The sequence below is a fragment of the Pongo abelii genome, chromosome 3, assembly GCF_028885655.2.
Source record: "Pongo abelii isolate AG06213 chromosome 3, NHGRI_mPonAbe1-v2.0_pri, whole genome shotgun sequence".
In the NCBI taxonomy this organism is placed as follows: domain Eukaryota; kingdom Metazoa; phylum Chordata; class Mammalia; order Primates; family Hominidae; genus Pongo; species Pongo abelii.
In genome coordinates, this window is record NC_071988.2 from 171,659,851 (window position 1) to 171,677,906 (window position 18,056).

Below are 18,056 nucleotides of genomic sequence, written 5' to 3' on the forward strand. Positions count from 1 at the left end.
TCAACATTACTTCATAAATAAAAGCCTGCAAAAAATGTGTATAGAAGGAACATATCTCAACATAATAAAAGCCATATATGACAGACTCACAGCTAGAATCATAGAGGGGGGAAAAACTGAAACCCTTTCCTCTAAGATCTGGAACACAAGAATGCCTACTTCCACCACTGTTATTCAACTTAGTACTGGAAGTCCTAGCTAGAGCAATCAGACAAGAGAAAGAAATAAAGGGCATCCAAACTGGAAAGGAAAAAGTCAAATTATCTTTCTTTGCAGATGATATAATCTTATATTTGGAAAAACCTAAAGACTCCACTGAAAAACTATTAGAACTGAAAAAAATTTCAGTAAATTTGCAGCATACAAAGTCAACACAGAAAAAGTAGTAGCATTTCTATATGCCAACAGAGAGCAATATGAAAAAGGGATCAAAAAGTAACCTCATTTAAAATAGCCACACATAAATTTACCTAGGAATTAATCAAAGAAGTGAAAGATCTCTATAATGAAAACTATAAAACACAAATGAGAGAAATTGAAAAGGACACCAAAAACAGAAAGATCTTCCATGTTTATGGATTGGAAGAGTCAATACTGTTAAAATGTCCATACTTCCCAAAGCACTCCACAAATTCAATGCAAGCCCTGTCAAAATACCAATGACATTCTTCACAAAAATAGAAAAAAAATTCTAAAATTGGTATGGAATCACAAAAGACTCCGAATAGCCAAAGTTATCCTTTGGGCATTTTTGGGGCAAAATACTTGGGGGCAAAGTTTTTGGGCAAAATGAATGGACATTTCTCAAAAGTAGACACACAAATGACAAACAGGCATATGAAAAGGTGCTCAACATCACGGATCATCAGAGAAATGCAAATCAAAACTACAATGAGATCATCTCACCCCAATAAATATGGCTTATATTCAAAAGACAGGCAATAACAAATTCTGGTGAGGATGTAGAAAAAAACAAGAACCCTCTTACACTGTTGGTGGGAATGTAAAATTAGTACAACCACTAAGGAGAACAGTTTGGAGGTTCCTCAAAAAACTAAAAAAGGACCTATCACATGATCCAGCAATCCCACTGCTGGGTATATACTTAAAAGAAAGGAGATCAGTATATCAAAGAGATATCTGCACTCCCGTGTTTGTTGCAGCTCTGTTCACAATAGCCAAGATTTGGAAGCAACTTAAGTATCTATCGACAGTTGAATGGATAAAGAACATATGGTACTTATATGTTCTTTATCTTATATGGTACTTATACACAATGGTACTTATACACAATGGAATACTATTCAGCCATAAAAAATGAGATCCTGTTATTTGCAACAACGTGGATGCAGCTGGAGATCATTATGTTAAATGAAATAAGACAGGGACAGAAACACAAACATCACATGTTTTCACTTATTTGTGGTATCTAAAAATCAAAACAATTGAACCCATGGACATAGAGAGTAGAAGAATGGTTACCAGAGGCTAAGAAGAGTAGTGGGGGACTGGAGGGAAGGTGAGGATGATTAATGGGTACCAAAAAAAATAGAAAGAATAAATAAGACCTGCTGTTTGATAGCACAACAGGGTGACTATAGTCAATAATAATTATACATTTTCAAATAACTAAACTAGTATAATTGGATTGTTTGTAACACCAAGGATAAATGCTTGAGGGGATGGATACCCCATTCTCCATGACATAATTATTATGCATTGCATGCCTGTTTCAAAACATCTCATGTACCCTATTAATATATATATCTACTATGCAGCCACAAAAAATTAAAAGAATAAAAATATAAAACAAAAAAGAAGTATGGCTTATACAGTTTGGTAAGTTAAATTAGGCCAAATTTTAAAGGATTTAAGTGGCAGCCAATATGTAAAAGCCATGTTTCCCAAAGTATGCTTCATGCAAAACTAGTCCCCTAGGATGAGCCTTTTAAAAATGTTCTACGGTCAAATGTGAAAGAGGGAAAAAAAAAACTTTTCATCTGACAAATGTAAGCCCCTTAAAATTATCAGGCCAACAGAAGCATTTAAAATGTGACAGCAGTCACATCTCACTTCACCTTGAGCTAAATAATTGCCTCTTGTAGTCACTGGCTATGTGGGCTCCTTACTGACTGCCCAAGTAGCCATAAAAATTCCACAGGCTAGACACCATAACTCATAACCTATAGTTCAATGATGTACAGCCAATCACTATCAATGTTGTTTCTGTAAACTGATGAGAATTCCTGTCAAACAACTTGTACTGGCCCACTTTTTGCTCCCTTTGCCCTTAAAAACCTGCTTGTAACAAAAGTCAATGGAGCATTCTCCAAGGCAACATAAAAGTATGTCCTGGGAAGCTTTCCTAACTTTGGCGCAAGTAAACTCTAAATTATATTTTGTACCTCAGCTTCTTCCTTTTAGGATGACAAATGTATTTGAGAAATGCTTCATATTAATTCCCCTTCTCTAAAATACATAACATTTTCAAGGTTATATAGTAAAGAGACTTTTAAAAATTCTTTATGTAGTCAGATATTTCCTAAAAGTTCTTTATTGTGGAGCATGTTTCTGGTAATTCTTAACACCCCTAGAATCTTGTGTTCTACAGAAGATACTCGGGAAAATGCTGCTCTACATATGACAACAATGACAATACTTTCTAATGTCCTATGTTTGGAGGTCAGGAACAATCCTAAAAATTTAATATATATGATCTCATTTCATCATCACATCAACTTCATGAGTTAGACTCTATGATTAGCCCAATTTTATAAGGTAACTGATCCTCAGACAGATGCAGTAACTTGCCCACAATCCATGTGCTAGTAAACTATGGAACTGAGGTTTGTACCCAAGCCTTCTAGTTCCAGAGCCTGTATGTACTCTTAAATACTTGGTACAGAAAGTCATTAAAGCTTTCTGAGACATAGATTATGTTCAAGAAAAAAATCCTTCCATAATCTTGATTTTGTCTATTTCCCTTCCTATATCGTGTTATGTGCCATCATAAGGACAATTCCCATGTAATATATTATATAATGGGCAATATAATATTTCCACTATATGCATATTACAACATTTGTAATTTTCCCACAGTTCTTAAATACTCTGCTCCTTTTTCATTTATTCTTTTTTCTCTTTGAGAGAAGGTTGGAAGTTTCTATTGACATTTATTCAACCTCACTGAGCCTTTCCTTGACCATCTTCAGCCTACTAATAAGCACATCAAAGGCATTCTTCATTCTCACATTTCCTTTGATTTACAATCTGATAATTCAAAAATTTCTGGTACAATTGAGTCTGATTCTGATGTTTGTCTTGTCTCTTCAGAGTGTGTTTTTCGCCTTCTAGAATGCCTCATTTTTTTTTTAAGCTGGACAGTTTCATGAAAAGGAACTGGGGTAAATACACCTTTAGTGTGGAGTTTTATGTTTATCTGGCTAGAAGTTTATCTGTGTCTACATTTGCTTCTCTTATAGGTGTCAACATTTTTGCTAGTGTTTTTGTTTTTTCTCCTCAGTCGTCTCTGGGTTTCCCTACAGACTATTTCTTAAATAGGGTCTGAGATGTGCAGTTCTTTGAGCTCTAATTTTCTGTTATTATATAACAGCCCTATTAATGTGGTGGTAAGATGAGAGAGGAAATGTTCTATAATCTTCTGAGGGTCTCAGTCTTTTAATAAGCCTGTGCCCTTGGGTTGTGATCTTCAAAAGTGCTTCTTAGCTTCTCCCTCCTCCCCTTAGGTGATACAAGATGGCTGGAGGGGCTGGCACTAGATATTCTCCTTCCCCACATGGAAGGCTACAGCGGGCTGGAGTTGAGTATTTCCCTTTCCTCAAGTTGGTTTGGCTCTAGTAAAACCCAAGGAGATTTGGCTCTGGTAAGATAGTTTTCCTTGAGGGCAGGTCATTATTAAGGAGAAGAGAGCACTGTGGGCTTATTTCAAAACAGTTACTTTCTCCCTCACCCTGACAGAAGCACAAGAGGATTTTTCTTTAATCTTCACCATGACAACCTAGTGCCATGACAACCTAGCTCCTGGACACAAAATTTACAAAGTATGGGGACCTTCCTTAAGCTAGGACCCTAGGAATTTTTATTTCTCTAGGAAGTCCACACTCAGTCTTCAGTAGTCAATTACCCTTTAAGAGTCCCTTCCAGGTTCTAGCAGCAGTTTCCACTGCCAATGAGCTGTGATTCTCTGTATCTGCCTGTCTCTCCAGTTTACAGAGTGACAGACTGCCCTGTGACCTTAACTGTCTAAAGAATCTAAGAAGAGTTGTTGACTTTCAGTTTGTTCAGCTTTTTTCTTGTTGTGAAGACAGAAATGATGACTTCCAAGCTGACATGTCAGACCAGAAATTGGAAGTTTTGCCTATTTAATTTTTGCCCTGTATGTTTATCCCTTTTTTAGAAAAAAAGTATTGTTATTAATAGTTGCATTAAAATAATCCAGGATGGGCTTGGTAGACCTCCACTTGTTAATTCTAACTTCTGTCGTGGTCTTTTCTAGTAACATGTGAGAGAAACAGTTGTGCAGTGGGCAGATTTCTCACTTTAATACATGATTAAATTTGAAAAATATTTAGTGTATTTTCCTCTTTTCCACGGACCCTTTCTGGATACAGTATAAGTAGCACATCCCTTTCAAGAACAGCATCTAGGGCATTTACTAATAAAATGAAGTGCACTAAGTAGGATGCAACCTGCTGGGAACATATAACTGCCTCTAATCTTGAATGATGATGGGAGAAGTATTCACATTGCTGTCCTGTTGGCCACTTAAAAGAAAAGCCAGTTGTGAAGTGTTCTGTGCTGAGGTTTGTGCCATTCATAAAGCTGTCAAGCCACCAGTAATGAGCAGTAAGAAATATGAGAAATTATAGGCTAGAGTTGCATGAATATGTGTAAGAAATTTAAATCTGCTCTTGAGCATATAGAGAATAGTACGAGTACTCTTGCTATGTAGTTTTTAAATTTTATTCTATACTGTATATCTACAGTGATTCATTCATTTTATTTCTTGGAAATGCTTTTCTGTTTGTTTTTAAATAAATACTTTATTGAGAAATCAGCTCAAAAAAGTACATGTTAAATAAAAAATGAGCAATGAATTTTCTTTTCTCTAGAGAGTTGATAATGAATGTGTAACTGACACAAAGTGTTTTTCAACATTTTCCATCCTTTGGGATGGTCATTTCTAGCCACATGAAACCAAGAGGAACAAACATCCTGAAGAAATATCAGCATCTGTTTTAAAGTTATCTTAAAATTTAACATGTAGCTGCAGAAGATATTTTTATGTGTCACTCTGTGAAACATGACCTTTCATTTAGATCAGATAAGGCTTTTAAAACAACTTTGTATATTTTTAATTCTAAATTTTCTCATTACACAAAGTGAAGTAATAGCTGTTGAAATGTTGGCTCCATTAGCATAAAAAGAATTTGCAAATGGTTAAATATTTCCAATTTCATATCAATGTCATCAGTTGCTTTGAAGGAAAAAAACAGTTAATTCCAATAGTGTTTGATTTTTATTTTTCATCTAATTCTTGGACTGAAATTAAAGCTCTGGGTCTTTAGTCTGTCAAAATTAAACATCAGATAGTATTGTGAATATGCATGTAACATCAGCTTAAAAATTCAATGTTGAAGATTAAATTATTTGTTTTGTGATGTTAATATAAATTTTGGTAGCACACAATAAGTTACAATGGTTTGCTAAATTAATAAAGCTTGGAGAAATATAATTGGAGTTGTTTTTGGTACACACATAATATATATATTCACATCCAAAATGAGCTATGATATTCTGCCAAATGAAATAGAAACTTTGATTGTCAAAATATGCAAAGAAGTATATATAGAAATATTAAAGATATTAATTTAAAAGAATTTTTGTAAAAAGATGTTAATTTTTATGTATATGCTTTAGCATGGTATTATGTGTTTTCTTTCTTTGCAGCTCAAATGGATTATTTTTCCAGGATAATATTATTTATTTAATTTAGTTTAGTTATTTTTTAAGGAGGTATATCGGTCACCTCAAAGATTTATCTTATTTTATGTGTCGAGAACATTACACTTATTCTATTTTGGCTAATTTGAAATATATAATAACTTGTTGTTAACTCTAATTTCTCTACTGTATTATCAAATACCAGAACTTATTTCTCCTATATAACTGTATTTTTGTACCCATTAGCCAACCTTCCTTCATCCTCCTTCCCTTCTTCTCTTTCCAGTCTTTGGTAACCAGCATTCTGCTGTCTACCTCCATGAGATACATTTGTTTTAGCCCCTACATATGAGTAGGAACAGGTGACATTTTTCTTTCTGTGCCTAGAAATTGAGAAATGGTAATAAACTTTTATAAGTAAGTCCCTGGTTGCATTTTATTAAATAATAGCTGGAAATTTTTAATAAAAGTCATCAGTAAATAAAGGATCAAAAATCTTATGACCTTGAAGCTTTTCACAAATTGCAATTTTTGAACACAAGCTTGTAAACAGAAAAACCTATACATGTATCACAGCAAAAAGCAAAGGAAGGATAAACAAATCAAATGATGAGAGCTTAAAAAACATACATGATTTAATTTTGAAAATGTATGTTTGACACTGACAGTGATCAATCTTACAAAAAAATCAAGAAAACAATCCCATTTACAATAGCTACAAAACAGGAATAAATTAAATCAAAGAGGTGAAAAATCTCTAAAAGAAAACCTATAAAACACTGATAAAATAAATTGAAGAGGACACAAAAAAATGGAAATATATTTCACACTCATGGACTAGAAGAATGAATATTATTAAAATCTCTATACTATCCAAAACAATCTACATATCCAACACAATCCCTATCAAAATACCAAAGACATTCTTACAGAAATAGAAAAAAAAAATCCTAAAACTCATAGGGAATCATGAAAGATCCCAAATAGCTAAAGCAATCCTAAGCAAAAAAAGCAAGGCTAGAAATATCACACTACCTAATTTCAAATTATTCTAAAAAAACTACAGTAATCAAAACACCATGGTACTGACATAAAACTCCAAGAACATACAACTGGGGGAAGGGATAGACTCTTTTTAAATAAATTGTGCTGGGAAAACCAGATATCCAAATGTAGAAGAATTAAGCTAGATACTCATCTTTTGCCATATACAAAAATCAACTGAAAATGGATTAAAGACTTAAATGTAAGAACTGAAACTAGAAACTATGAGAAGATACTGAGGAAATGCTACAGGACATCAGTCTGGGCAAAGTTTTTTTTGGAAGGTAAGATCTCAAAAGCACAGGCAATCACAGCAAAAATAGACAAAAGAGATTACATCAAGCTAAAAGGTTTCTGCACGCAAAGGAAACAATCAACAAAGTGAAGAGACAACCCACAGAACGGGAGAAAATATTTGCAAACTACCCATCTGACAAGGAATTAATAGCTAGAATATATAAGGAAAAAAACAATTCAATAGCAAAAACAACGAATAATCCAATTTTAAAAGTGGTCAAAGACCTGAATAGACACATCTTAAAAGATGACACACAAATGGCCAACAGGCATATGAAAAAATGTTCAGCATCACTAATCACCAGGAAGATGCATGTCAAAACCACCTCACCTCAGTTAGAATACTATTATTAAAAAGACAAAAAATAACAAACGCTGGTGATGATGTGGAGAAAAGTGACCACTTTTACACTATCGATAGGAAAGTAAATTAGTATAGCCACTATGGAGAATGGTATGGAAGTTTCTCAAAAAACTAAAAATAGAACTACCATATTATCCAGCAATTCTACTGCTGAGCATATTTCCAAAAGAAAGGAAATCATTATATTTAAGAGATATCTGCAAGCCTATGTTCATTGCACCACTATTCACAATGGCAAGATATGGAATCAACCTAAGTGCTCATCAGTGGATAAAAGGATAAAATGTAGTATAGATGCACAATGCAATATTATTCATACATAAAAATAATGAAATCCTGTCATTTGCAGCAACATGGATGGAAATGGAGGTCATTATGTTAAGTGAAATAAGCCAGACAGAAAGACAAATATTGCATGTTCTCACACATATGAGGGAGCTAAAAGTGTGTCTCATGGAGATAGAGAATAGAATAGTGGTTACTAGAGGAGGAAGAAAGGATGAAGAAAAGTTGGCTAATGAGTACAAAAATACAGTTACATAGAAGCAATAAGTTCTAATATTTGATAGTACAGTAAAGAAATTATAGTTAATAATATATCATAATTTATCATAGTTTTCAAAATATCTAGAAGAGAATAATTATAATGTTCTTAACACAAAAAGGTAGATGTTTGAGGTGTTGGATATCTCAATTACCTTGATTTGATCATTACACATTGTATACGTGTATCAAAATACCACATGTATCCCCAAAATACGTACAATGTATCATAAAAAATAAAATAAAGAAAATCTATATTTGTGCTTCAAGTTTCTCAATGTGGGAGAAGAATCTTGATGAAGTGCTTATTTTTAAGTGGATAAATATATATCCTCTATCAGAATGTAATGAAATTTAGAAGGGTATGACTGTAGTATCTAAGTTTTGTGAAATATTCATAGAAATTATAAATAGAAACAAATTTGATGAGTTGTCTTGTAAGACAATTTTTTGAAGAAAGTTACTCTAAATGGAAGTAAAAATGTAGCAAACACTTTTGAAGATGTTTGTTTTGGAATATTTATAAATTTTAATATTTTGAAAAAATGAGAACTAGGGATATCCTTCATTTAATATTTGTCCTGAACTTACCAGGCACCTCAGCACCTGTAGAGAGTGTTTTCTCAGTTAAAAATAGTGTGTTCTTAGACAAGATTCACTGAAGGTATCAACAAGTTCAATTTTATGAAAAACCCAGCCACTCGGGAGGCTGAGGCAGGGGAATCGCTTGAACCCAGGAGGTAGAGGGTGCAGTGAGCCAAGATCGTGCCACTGCACTCCAGCCTGGTGACAGAGTGAGACTCTGTCTCAAAAAGAAAAAAAAAAAACAGTTGAAAAATACAATTTTCAGACAAATACTGGTGTCACTATAATAAAAACAGGCTAAGAACAATCTTACAGTACACAAATACTTCCCAAAAACGGCTATTCCACTTATAGTCATTTTTTTGATAGTCAGATAACCAAGTAGGTTTTTGTTTGTTTAGCTTTAATGTATATGGACTTATTTATTTTAATTGACTTAAAGATTTTTATTTTTGAAAATAGTATTTGAATAGGAGTATTTTATAGTTTGAGACCAGAAAATAATTGAATTGCCAATAAAATAAGAAATCTTACCCAGTATCAAACTTTAGTAATTTCAAAACATAAAAGTAAGCTTGATACACAGGCAACACCTAAAGAAGTCTGAGGGCAACAATACAACTCCTCAATTGATCCTTGCCACATTAGGATGTGCTCCAGTCCACATCTAACACATGTAATCACCAAATGATGCATGAGAGGCATTACTTACAGAGTGGGAACTATTTTGATCATAAAGCATCTCCATTTCATATTCTGATAATTACCTAAAACTGACATTGACAATTTCAAACATGATATGCACCAGAAATCTTTCAATTCTATTGTTGTTTACCATAAGCAACTCAGATAGATCAGATATTTTCTGCTGAAAATATTCCACAGACAAGGACTCTCAGTTATCTCTTTTCCTTAATAAATACCGAGTGTCTGATTAGCACGTTCCCATGTTTCTTTCTTCTCTCTCTCTCTCTGTGTCTGTAGATATACAGATATATATCTGTATCTCCAACTCCTCCCTCGGTCATAGATCAGCTGCTTTTTCCTCCCCACAGGTATTACAATGTTAGAGTACGGACTGGGCACAGTGGCTCACACCGGTAATCCTAGCGTTTTGGGAGGCCAAGGTGGGTGGATCACTTGAGTTCAGGAGTTTGAGACCAGCCTGGGCAACATGATGAAACCCATCATGGAGCACAGTGGCACATGCCTGTAGTCCCAGCTACTTGGGAGGCTGAGGCAGGAGGATTGTTTGGGCCCAGGATGCAGAGGTTGTGGTAAGCCATGATTGCGCCATTACACTCCAGCCTGGATGACAGAGCAAGAGACTGTCTCCAAAAAAAAAAAAAAAAGTTAGTAAATAATAACTTTTATTTACTAATAATAAAAGATAATAAACCTATTAATAGATGGATACATATTATTTCAAAAACATTTAATTTTTTTTTCTTTGAGACAGAGTCTCGCTCTGTCACCCAGGCTGGAGTACAGTGGTGCACTCTTGGCTCACCGCAACCTCTGCCTCCCAGGTTCAAGCGATTCTTCTGCCTCAGCCTCCTGAGCAGCTGGGATTAAAATCACACGACACCACGCCTGGCTAAGTTTTGTATTTTTTTAGTAGAGATGGGGTTTTACCATGTTGGTCAGGCTGGTCTCAAACCCCTAACCTCGTGATCTGCCCACCTCAGCCTCCCAAATTGCTGGGATTACAGGCATGAGCCACCATGCCCAGCCAAAAACATATAATTTTAATTATTTTGAACATCACCTTTCACTCTCAAAACCATCTGGATTTGGATTGGGTGATAAATCATGTAATCATCCTAGCTATTGTATTTGAATTTATGTAACCCGCCAAACTTTGCCAAGTTTGTATGAATGATATTTCTTTCCTCCTATGTAACATATCTGCAAATTAAACACTCGAAGTAGTAGGTGGTGCCTGAACCCTGCTATAGCTGTCAGTTTCCCATTGGTGTGATTAACCAAGATTGGTTAGATTTCTTAGCTTGCTTTTCTACTCATAGATACTGTTCTATAAGAAGAACAAGCCTAAAAATTTCTAAAATAAGTGTATTATATTTCAAAGTCTTTACAATTTAGAGCAAGCCTTAAAAAAAAGGCACCTGCTTGAACTGAAATATCTTTCGTCTACCAATGACACAACTACATTGCATTATCACTGCCATGTACCAAAAGTACATGAAAAAAATTCATCTTTGATAGAAATCTAGTGATTTCTTTCCATCAACAGAGTTTCCAAATTATTTAACTGAGTAATTCTGAGCTTTTCTCCTTGCTTTGGATAATAATTAATCCACAACCATGTTTAATGATAACATATATATAGCACTGTATGTTTACAGCATCATTCTAATACAGCTTGTCTACATTCTTTTTCCCAAAATATCAAGATATATATTAAACAAAAAACAAATTCAAAAAAGAAATACAAAACCATTTCAGCACAGTACCCAACAATATTAACGTAAAAGCTTTTATGATAGCGAATGGACTGATCCACAATATGTCAAAGTTTATCTTTGGCATTTCCCTGCTTCTCTTTCTCTTTTCCTCTCTTAGCTCCTGTCTCCTCTGCCCCACTCCCAGGTATCCAGGGTCCTCATTCTGCCTTTTGGATGACAATAGTGAGCCCACTTCAGTGCTCTCAGCTCAGGCTTGCCTTATACTAAAAACTCCCGGGGACTAAATTACTTCCCTTTTCTCTCTTCCTGGGCTCCATCAAAATGTCCATAACTACAGAAAAGCAATTTAATTAAACTAAGCCACATTGGACTGTGAATAATTGATTAACAGACTACTTAACCCTCCCTGGGATATTTTTCTTTTAAAAGAGGACACTGTAATCTGAGTGACTCTGTAACAGGCAGACTTTCAAACAGTTCAAAAAAGTAAAGAGAAATATATAGGCTTCATTCAGGGAGATATGTTTTTATAGAAGGGCCTTCTAAGAGTTCCTTAAATTATCCATGTTGGTGGCCACATACTCAGCCTCCATTCCTAACTAGGAGAATAAAGCATTGACTGAAATGTCCTTTTCCAGTTTTATAAGTGAGCAGCAAAGTACTCTCAAAGGAAGGCATTTGACTTTGAAACAGACTTCAGAAGTCAAAGTATGGTTTATTACTCCTTTGGGTGAACTGAGAAATACAAATGCTTCTTTTAATTTGGAGCCAAATTCCTAAGAGTCATCCTTAAACACCAAATATCACTATGACAAAGGGCAAATCCTTTGTTGCAGAAGTGACCCTTTTTAGATTACTTACATGTTTTTTAACTTTTAATTGGAGGATGGGAATGAGCACCAGAAATACATGATATAGCTCTGTATATTGTGAAGATGCAAATAACAATATACTGGAAAAGAAACCTCATGCTAAATTTCTTCCTTTCATTTTATCCATTCTACCTTCTAGATCTCTTTCTCTTTCTCTCTCTCACACACACACACACACACACACACACACACTATCCTTTGAGGATAGTAAAATCCACTATTCCTCAAACAGTATTTACAGAGTATTCTCTTAAAATTTAGCTATTGTCTAAAATTTTGGAATAACATTGATAATTACAATGCTATCATATCATTATTGTTAATAAATTAGGTTTGACATGATTAGGACTACCTTTTTGCTTTGATTGACAGTGTATTTTTTTCTGCCCTTATACCAGGTATAAAACGCAAAGAGAAGGAACTACTTACTCTCGGCCTTCAGTTTCACTGACATAAATTGAAGCTGATCCTCTGCTCTGGCTAATTGTATATTTTGCCCTCCCCTACACCCAGGTGACAATGGAGACCTCTCTGGTCATGATAAAAGCCTCTAGCATTTTATTCTGTTGTAATAGTTTTAAAAATCAACAACTTAATCCTGGTTATCAGTCAGCTACATTAATATCTCAGAGTTAATGAGCATCTTTTTGCAGAAATGTCAGGCTATATTTAACCCTCGGTGAACTTTTTCATTGCATTAAAGTATTACATTTTGTCTTAATATTCAAAATTCACATGATGGGGCTGGATTAAAGGTTATTACACAAGAAAAGCATTCTTAGTCCTGGTATCCCGCAAACAAGAAAATTTTTATTATTTTTTTCTTTCCACTCAAAAAATAAATCCTTCTCAGCTAAGTAAATTTTCTACACCAGACCCTGCTGTACTATTAGCTTCAGATCTATCGTCTGAAAGAGGTTGTCAGTTTCTCACTCAAAGGTACATCTTGAATAGGGTGTTCTAGGGTAATATAAAATATTGAACAAATGTATCTAATGCATCTTTTTTTTAAAGACATGAACCCACAAGAATGGGAAGAACAGGACAGGAGACAATGGCAATGAAATTTTTAAAGCTGAGAAGCAGGTGGACAAGAAGTAATTGAAGTACTATACCAAAGAAAGCTCAATCTTAAGTGAGTGATAGGAAAAGCCAAGAATTAACTAGTTACACAACAGATACCCCCAAATGCTCAGCAACTGGCAGTACCAATTTCTCTAAAACTGGGAATTAAAAATGGGTAGGCAGATAGAAACCTAAAATAAGGAGACTGGATAAAAGCTATCTGAGAAGTAATTAGATACCTATATGTCTTCCCCTACTCCACTTTAGTTACTTAAGTTACTAGAATCTTGTTTGAATCTAAGCATCTTTATATTGAGCCAGAACAAACTGATTCATCTCCAGATAAGGAATACCTTTAAAGAATTCATTTATTGGCTAGTCCTCAATAATATCCTCCTCTCTTTAGAAAAACAGAGACCAACAGGTGCCAAAATTATTATTCTAGAGTCCTTAGCACAGAGTGCCACTTGGATTTTCTCACAAGTTGATAAAGTGCAAAACCTGCTCTGACCCATTTAGAACTCCAAAGCTTCATTACAAACCTCCCAATAATTGAACAACTGCAATTCATTATGAGCATGCTGTAATCCAGGGCTTCATGAAGAAAGTATCTGAATGGTAGGAAGCAGTTGAAACGAATCTTCTGAATTCCTTTACATTTCTAAAAGTAAACAGGAAACTCTCTGGATATGGTTAAGATACAGAAAATCAGATGGAGCCTAGGTCCTGAGTTCTTTAATATTCATTGCAATAAAACCTTCTGCACACTACCTAAACTTCTAAAATACAGAGAATTATGTTTTAAAATTGCAAGACCTTCCAAGAGGAAACATTGAAGCACAAATGTCCATCAAATACTGGTCAAATAATTTCACTCTAAATGATAATTCATGTTGATAGTTCCATATTAAAAATCATGTTACAAGCCTGTAACTTCCTCCCCTTGAAAACATATAATTAGTCATGCTATATTGGAATCAGCTTTAGAAAATGATCTCTTACCACCAGAATTATTTTCACAGTCCGTTCTGAAAGAACAACCCAGTCTTTATCAAGTTAATTATCTTAAGTATACAGGGTAATTATTTCAAGATGCTCAAGGTGATATCTTCATACTTAATCATTCCAAAAAACAGACTGATAATATTTTTAGTATGTTTTTAGAACTCCATAACAGATTTTTTTCGTAACAAATGACAAATATCAATCAGGTGTCCAGAATAGCTATTCTAAAACCACTATTCACCTCTGTTCCATCTCACTTAGGGACAGTTAAGATTAATTAACAGTTAAGATTAATTTCTCTGAATAATTTCTTTGACCTATCTCTTGGACCTGTTATTAGCATTTGACCCAATGGGCAGAGACCATCAAGAGTAAAAAAATGTATAATGCTGATGATTCTGTATATGACCACACTGGAATATGAATCATATACAGTTAAAAGCTAGGATTTTTCTCATGCCACATTCAATCTTCCAATTCAGTCTTTAAAGAGATTAAATATGTCTGTGTTCAAGAGCACCTTAAAAATCTATATGTAAAAGCAATTTAGTAATGGTGTTGATTTACAAAAATAAAGCAATAGTAGAGTATCCTACTCTTTGAAAATGCATGATTTTATTTTCTCTTTGTAAGAGGCTTCTCAAATACATGGTGGTCTCTGTTGACAATAGTCATAACAGCTCAGTATTAACATTAAACGTATTTAATTTGGCAAAATCACTTAGCCTTTAAAAGGAAAATTTTAAGTAGCCCAAATAAGCAAACCAACTCATGAAGCTACATGGGGGTATAGTTTATAACTGAAGGCACATGAGGATGCAATGCTGCTTAAAATCAGACACTGACCAAGGGGCCTGAATTGTTATATACAGACAATGTGGTATATTAGTAACTTCTACCTTAAAGTTTTTCATTCCAAGGTCATTTGTTTTTCTTCCTAGAAGGCACAGGAGAGTTCACTGAAAATATACTCACGGCTTGTAAAGCAAAAAACATTGTCAACCATATATCTTATCATCTAAGCAAAAAAAAGTTATAAACATAATTTTATCAAATCCTAAGAAAACTTATTTCTTTGAACAAATTCAATGAGAAAAAAAATGTGCCTTGCAGTAAGTGTGTAAAGCTTTTTATAAGAAACAGATAATTAATACTACTTAAGCCAATTGATAGTACTTACCTTTTTGCCTTAGTTCCAACAAAACTTCTAGAAACAAATTCACTGCCCCAAAATAATAATAATCTCAGTCGCTTCATAGCATAGAAAACTTGTATTCTTCCTTTTTTATCTTTAATTATCCAGCTTTACATTCCTTTAAATTTTTAAGACCAGTTCAAAATAGGTAATGAATATTTCAAATAGATTCCTAAATCCTGCCAATCTTCTGATTGCTTCTTCTCACATATGCCTGTCTTCTTTGGGCATCAAAAGAATTCTAGAATCAGAATATTTATTTGTGATGTATTAGATAATTGGCTATTATTATCATCCTGCTTATGTCAGGGGGAGCTCTCTATTCCAAACAGTACAGGTACAGACTAAGCTCCTTCGTGAAGAACACCAAATCTGACAACAGAAAATAGTAAAATGCCTCATGGGAGAAAGACTTTACTTTTAACATGTAAGATTTAAAAGAACCAATAAAAGTTGACTGAAGGATAAGCATTCCTTATTTTTCATCATTTCTTAAAATATTTAACATTACATAACAGTATAAAACCACAGTTGTCCATGGATGATTAAAACTGCAATGCTGATAAAACCAAATATTAGATTACATCAAAAGGCTTGATGTAATCAATGTTGCATCAAATGCAACATTGAATGCAAAACTAACAAATGTTGTACAGTATTAGACCTAGAAAACTGAAATTACTTTGCAGCCATCTCTGACTGGTTTAAATTGATAAGAGTTCAGCTTAACTGGGCTTGGTAGTAAATGCGCTAAATACTGTGATCGGCATCTGATCTTAATACACATATTGTGGTATCTTCAAAATTGACTCTTTCTTCTTGGTCACTCTTCTCTCTTGCACCACCACTATAAGGCAGTGATCCTCAATCAGGGATGATTTTACCCACCTGGGGACATTTGACAATGTCTAAAGACATTTGTGGTTGTCGCAATGGGGATAGTGTTACTGGCATATAATTGGTAAAGGCCAGGGATGATGCTAAACCATGATGCTAAACCCCTTACAATACACGGGACAAACCCCTGACAACAAAGAATTATCCAACCCAAAATAACAATATTGTGAAGATTGAGAAACCCTGACACAAGGACTAACACTACAAAGATCCTATTAATGTGCTATGCTTCATGTTGTAATAAGGAAGATGAAAGACCTAGGGCTAACAAATAACTTTTTCAATGGTCAATTTAACCCTATAATTTATTCTACATTTTGGCACTCCAAGTCCATACGCATTCATTTAGCTCTCATTCTAGCCACATACTTACATTCAAGAATCTTCTTATGCCATTCCAGTCCAATGCTGGCAGATACCTCTGAATAATTAATATTAAGTACCATTTTTAATAAAAGCCCTCAGGGTCATATGTCTATTTTGAACAAAAGTTCAAAGAGAAACTAAATAAAATACATTTTGTTGGTCACTAGTCCTTCAATGTCTTCTATTTAAACCATCTAACTTTTACTCCCCAAATGAAGTTGATTCTTCACTGGCAATTTTCCTGTTTCTATTATAGTTCTGACAGTTATCTGAAACTTCAACTTTTATCATGAAAAGAGATGCTCCAAAATGTAAATCAGATATCCTCACTATACTAAAAACTATACAGTGTCACAATAGAAATATCAGAAACCAAAGTTCTCTGATCAGATGCCTTCTATGAAATATGAAATAGCTAAACCAACTCTAAGCTATGCCTCAAATTTATATGCTTCCAAGCTATTCAAATATAAAACAAGCACTAACAAATGTGCAACCTTGTCCATCCCAAGGCTAATAAATCAAAATCACCAAGGTAAGTTAACTGCATTTTCAGTGGGTGCAGATTTATCATCAGAGGCATGATAATCATGCAACCACTAGAAAAAGCAATGTGTTTTCCATGACCTTGGTCATAATTCACCAACAACACTGACTTGTAATGTTTCACTATATCACTCTGAGCACACTCTAAAAAACGATTTCAGGACTTTGGGTCTTCTGAACACGCATGTGTTCATCTGGTGATTTTTTTGACACAACAATTTAGTATGAAAATGATAAATACCGGATACCTAAAGAATAAGGCAGTGGATAAGAAAACTGAAGAAAAGCAGGACTTAAATGTCTTTAAAGGTTTCCAAAAATGAAAAGCTGACTGGAAACCTCAGTTAGTCCAAATACAGAAGCCTCCACATTTTCACCTTTTCAGCAATGACTATAGCCCTTACATCTGACAATTTCTTTTAGTTGAATTCCCTACAGCAGGAATGTCATCAAGGTTGAAATAAAGTCAGAGAAGTTTCACGCATTCTGTTCTGTAAGTAGTTTTATTTTGATTTCCACAAGTGGAGAAAGGCTTGACTGCCACAAATGTTTCCAAGAAGGAGAAAGTGGTTAAGAGATACTGATATCTTTCCAGGTTTGCAGAGATTAATAGAAAGTATAGAAAATCACATAAGGAACACAAGATAAAGGAAATAAGTTGTTGCAAAGATGGACAAGACGTCAAGGTATACTTACCTAACTTGCACCTTTGCTCCCAAGTTTAGAATGTGAAAGAATTGAAATTGCATTTTTAAAATATTTAAATGGAGATTTTTAAAATCCTAGGACAAAAGGCCAACTGTCCAGAGATAAAATCTTGAAAAGTTTGACTATTTGAAGAATTGCATAAAACCAAAAGCCTGAATTGGAATCCTGATTGCGATCCT

The 18,056-nt window shown here is 34.3% G+C and overlaps 1 protein-coding gene across 2 annotated transcripts in view; it reads right to left on the reverse strand.

Moving 5' to 3' along the window:
- IQCM (IQ motif containing M) overlaps window positions 1–15,592 on the reverse strand; it is a 489,167-nt gene extending 473,575 nt beyond the window's left edge. Inside the window, exon 1 of one of the 2 annotated variants that reach the window (XM_054554570.1) lies at window positions 15,346–15,572. The gene's annotated coding sequence lies outside the window, so the exon portion shown is untranslated. Of the gene's footprint in view, window positions 1–15,345 lie in introns of both variants that reach the window. The other variant, XM_054554571.1, reaches the window with a different exon arrangement.
- Window positions 15,593–18,056: the final 2,464 nt, after the last annotated feature.